Below are 5,355 nucleotides of genomic sequence, written 5' to 3' on the forward strand. Positions count from 1 at the left end.
CTTTCACGCGGGAGACCGGGGTAAAAAAACAAACAAACAAACAAACAAACATGCCATAGATCTGAGCCAAGAAATGTCCATCTCTGACATCCAGATTGATAGAAAAATCATGCAAAGAAATTGACATAAACTCAGCATAAGCAGTAATGGAGTTTGAAATATCCTCTCCAGCAGCAGTCCCCAACCTTTTTGGCACCAGGGACAGGTTTCATGGAAGACAATTTTTCCATGGACTGTGGGGGTGGGGGGGGATAGTTTGGGGATGATTCAAGCATGTTACATTTATTGTGCAGTCAAACCTCTCTGCTAATGATAATCTGCATTATGATAATGATAGCCACTCCCCAGTACTGGCATCACTGCCTCAGCTCCACCTCAGATCATCAGGCATTAGATTCTCATAAGGAGCATGCAACCCAGATCCCCTTACATGTGCAGTTTACAGTAGGGTTCATGCTCCTGTGAGAATCTAATGCTTCCCCTAATCTGACAGGGGGCAGAGCTTAGTCAGTGATAAGAGTGATGGGCAGCAGCTATAAATACAAATGAAGCTTTGCTTGCTTGTCCACTGCTCACTTCCTGCTGGGGGGCCTGGTTCCTAACAGGCCACTGACCAGGGGATTGGGGACTGCAGCTCTCCAGGGGAGATGGATATGGGAGAGAGCTGAATTCTTTGCCTTAGAGTCCACTGATGCAGTGACCTTCAAGAATGAGTGTTTCTGCCGGGCGCGGTGGCTCATGCCTGTAATCCTAGCACTCTGGGAGGCTGAGGCGGGTGGATCGTTTGAGCTCAGGAGTTCCAGACCAGCCTGAGCAATAGTGAGACTCCGTCTCTACTAAAAATAGAAAGAAATTAGCTAGACAACTAAAAATATATATAGAAAAAAATTAGCCGGGCATGGTGGCACATGCCTGTAGTCCCAGCTACTTGGGAAGCTGAGGCAGGAGGATTGCTTGAGCCCAGGAGTTTGAGGTTGCTGTGAGTGAGGCTGACGCCATGGCACTCTAGCCTGGGCAACAGAGTGAGACTCTGTCTCAAAAAAAAAAAAAAAAAAAAGAATGAGTGTTTCAGGTGGAAAATTGGACCTATGCTTGCTGAGCAGTTCCTGACTAAGACTTCGTATGAGAAATCCCAAGGGAAGGTGGATACACAGGGCGTGTGTACATGTGTGTTGTCTAATACAATATTTTTTCACCTTTTTTTATTTTCGAGACAGTGTCTCATTCTGTTGCCCGGGCTAGAGTGCTGTGGCATCAACCTAGCTCACAGCAACCTCAAACTCCTGGGCTCAAGCAATCCTTCTGCCTCAGCCTCCCAAGTAGCTGGGACTACAGGCATTCACCACCATGCCCGGCTAATTTTTTCTATATATTTTTAGTTGTCCAGCTAATTTCTTTCTATTTTTTTAGTAGAGATGGGGTCTTGCTTTTGCTCAGGCTGGTCTCGAACTCCTGCGCTCAAATGATTCGCCCACCTCGGCCTCCGAGTGGTAGGATTACAGGCGTGAACCACCGCGCTCAGCCTCACCTTTTGTTTTTTAAAAATGTAAAACTTACAGAAATGTTGTAATAATGGTACAGAGAATTCCCATATACTTTATGCCATTGCTGTTATTAGTATTATTGTTGTTGTTGTTTTTATTGTTGTTATGATTACTACTACTACTACTAACATATTTGATAGTAAGTTGTAGATGTCATGGCCCTTTATTCCTAAATATTTTATTCTGATGCAAATGTTTAAAAGGAGTTGTTTCTGGAAAGGTAAGGTCCATACAGGAACAATTTATTTAGTAAAGATAGGGAAACTGCCTTTTACAAATTAATAAAAAGGTGCAAGCTGAGACTGTGGTAAGGGTCTAAACTCTGCAAAGACACAAGCATAGTTAAAAATAATAACAATAACCCTGCCATTGTCCCCCAGTTTGATTTCCTATAATTGCTACTCAGGAGTCACATAGCTGATAGTCATAACAATTCTTAACTTTCCCCATAGATAACATCACCCTTGTGAAACCTAAGGCTAATTTTTGAGATACCTTCCAGGCCCTACATTCCAATAGATTGAAACTCCCACCCAGGAACTGACACAGCACGAGAAGATGATTTCTATACCCCTATAATTCTTCCCTGAACCCAGTCAATTGGCAGACCCAATTGTCTAGCCCTTTGCCCTCTAAACTATCTTTAAAAACCCATTCTCCCAAATTCTCAGGGAGGCAAATTTGAGAAACTCCTCCTATCTCCTCACTTGGTTCTCTGTGACACTAAACTCTCCACTGCAATCCCAACTGTCTCAATGTATTTGCTCTTCTCTGTGCAGCAGGCAATATAACCCAGTTGGGCTGTAACAAATTTGGGGTTTGTCTGGGAGCCCTTGTGGGAGCTTGCCCATGGTTTGGCAGCCTCTTGCCGGTGACATGGATTTAGAGATGTGCCCTAGGGGCCACTCAGTTCTCTTGGACTGAGGGGCATCTCTGACACCATCCATACTGGTGGGACATTGTTGACCCATGGTGCTTAGATCTATTTGCAGTGGAGAAACAGTTTCTGGAACTGGAAGACATCTTTGGTGAGTGTTTGAAACACATCCAGCACTCCCTTCTCCTGGCTGTTGGCCTGTCTGGAGGCATTGTGGCTCCTTCTTGGGTCTTGTTTGGCTGTCCCTATATTATAGGAAGTCTCATTTGGGGCAGATTTCTCCCCATTTGGATGGAGAATAGGGGGTCTGTCTGGAAGAGTACTCTTGAACTTCTGGTTTGACTTGTTTTGAAAGGCCTTTTGTTCTACTTGTTTGTGTTTGTATGTATGTGTGTGTGTTGTGGTATTCACTTTACTTTGATTGTGACTCCCTTTTGTGTCCCCACACCTCCCCTTCACTTTATCTTGGGTATATTCCCATTTGCCCCCTCCAGAGCTGAGGGGAAGTGCTTGGAAAACTGTGGCAGTGTTTGTTCTGTACAGCTGGGAGATTAGTGGAACCCCATAGGCCCCATTCTCAATGTTGCAGGGACTGTCTGGGCTCACTCAGCTCGAGCTTGAATGATCGAGTGAGCCATGCCCCACTCCTAGGTCACCTCAGCCTTTTTACAACTGCCAGACCGTGAAGGAGTTTCTACACAGGGATCTTGGGACACTGTATAACAATGATGGGAAATGCATTCCAAAATCCTGCTGAGAGCTACTTTGGGAAGGTTATCTTGTGGCATTACTGGGCAGGAGGGGAGCACTTTGATTCATCTTGTGAGGCTGCACTTGTACCTATTGTACTATTTTCTCTTTGACATTTTGGGCTTCCTATCAGGCCAAGAAATTTGAAAGTTTGATTTCGAATTTGAAGTTTGAAATTTGAAAGTTTTGATTTGGGTCGGATCCAGCAGATTGAGTGTCCCTACAAATTACAGGAGACTCCCTTTTGGAAGCTGTAAACAAATTTGTAACAGAAAAGCAACAATAAGGGGAACCAGGCATCTGCCATACCAGAAGGTAGCCCACTGGGTGCCTTCTCAAAACTTGGGAGGTTTTCCCCTGAAGAGGTTTTCTCTGTTGACTCACAAACAACTTTTCTTTGCAACACTGTTTGGTCCCATTACTCACTAGGATCAGGAGAAGAGTGGCCAGTGAATGGATCCCTTAACTACAATACAATTCTGCAGTTAGATTTATTCTGTAAAAGGGAAGAAAAATGGGATGAGATCCCCCATGTGCAAAGGTTTTGTTACTCTGGAGAAATAAGCACAAAATGTGTAAATTTATGATTCAGCAGACTAATGATGAGAAAAAGCCTGTGCTGCATGAGTCCCAAGAAAAAGATGATAATACCTTGATTATCCAGTTAAGTAAGCCATTAGCTCCCTCTCCCCCTCCTTATGGAGGGGCTGTAGCTGCACCACCAGTACTTGAGCCAGGGTCCCCATCTCCACAGGGTCAGGAGTCAGGAGCAACAGGAATGATCTCCCCTTCCCACACCCAATAGGCAACCCAATTTGGTCAGGGTGCCACCATAGCTCCAGGAGGACAATTTCCTCTTTGGCAGATACTCACAGGGGGCATGGATGACACCACAGGTCAGTCCATGGGATTTGTCTAGGTCTACTCTCTGTTTTCCACCTCTGACTTAATTGGAAAACAATATGCCTACATATCAGGACAACCACAACCCCACTTGGGCAGATGTTCAGAATCTGTTTAACATTTTATTGAACTCAGAGGAATGGAAAATGGCTCTAGATAAGGCCAGGGAAGAAGCAGACCACACACACACTGACTCTCCTGGTAACCTGGTCAGGGCAGCTGCTCAGGTGGCAGTGCCCACCTTGGGCCCAGGATGGAATATGAACAATGGAGACAGACCCAAGCTTGAGCATTATCGAGACTGCATCGTGGTTGGCTTCCACAAGGGAGTGTCAAAACAGAGGAGTCTTAATAAAGTTCAGGAGTTTAGGCAGAAGCCTAATGAAAGCCCTTGGGAATTCTTAGAGTAGATTTTTTTTAAGCATATAGACAGTATATAGACATTGATCCAGAAGTGCCAGAAAATTCTAAAATGGTAAATATAAATATGACTTTCATCAGCCAAAGAGCTCCTGGCATTTGGAAAAAGTTACAAAAAAGGATGGGGCTTTGGGTATGTCTATGTCTCAGTGGGTAGAAATTGCTTTTAAGGTGTTTGCTGATAGAAATGAGATGATAGAGAAAAAAAAACAACAAAAGATAAAACAACATGCCAGCCTTCTGGCTGCTTCTTTGACTCAAGGAATTCCAGGACCACTGCATGGATTCTCCTCAGGTGCTCCATCCAAGGTAGGACCCTACTCCCCGGGCCCCAGACACCCCCAAAAAGAGACATCCCATTGTGGGTCCCAATCAATGTGCCTATTGCAAAGGGGAAGGGCACAGGAAAAGAGATTGACCATACCTTAAAAAGACTAATGCCAGGAAGGATCCTCTTCCCATTCACCAGATACCCCAGCTAGCATTGGGGCGCTTGAGTCTGAAGATATCAAGGATGGGGACCAGGAATGATGGGGCCCAGGGATTCCTCTCAACCCAAACAACACCCTCCATATTTCCCACATGGAGCCCTGGGTTGTGATGACAGTTGGAAATCGATTTTTGGACTTTTTGGTAGATACTGGCACCACTTATTTGGTAATAAGCACTTGGCTGTCTAAACTGTCCTCAGAGACTATAAAAGTGACTGGGGTTTCAGGATAAACCATAACAAGGCCCTTTCTCCAACACTTGGAGTGCCAATTAGGCCAAACTATTGAAAAATAGTTTTCTGTATATGCCTGAGTGTCCTATTCCTTTGTTGGGACGTGATCTTTTAACCAAACTAAATGCCAAAGTTAC

This window comes from Eulemur rufifrons, chromosome 30 (genome assembly GCF_041146395.1).
Source record: "Eulemur rufifrons isolate Redbay chromosome 30, OSU_ERuf_1, whole genome shotgun sequence".
Taxonomy (NCBI): domain Eukaryota; kingdom Metazoa; phylum Chordata; class Mammalia; order Primates; family Lemuridae; genus Eulemur; species Eulemur rufifrons.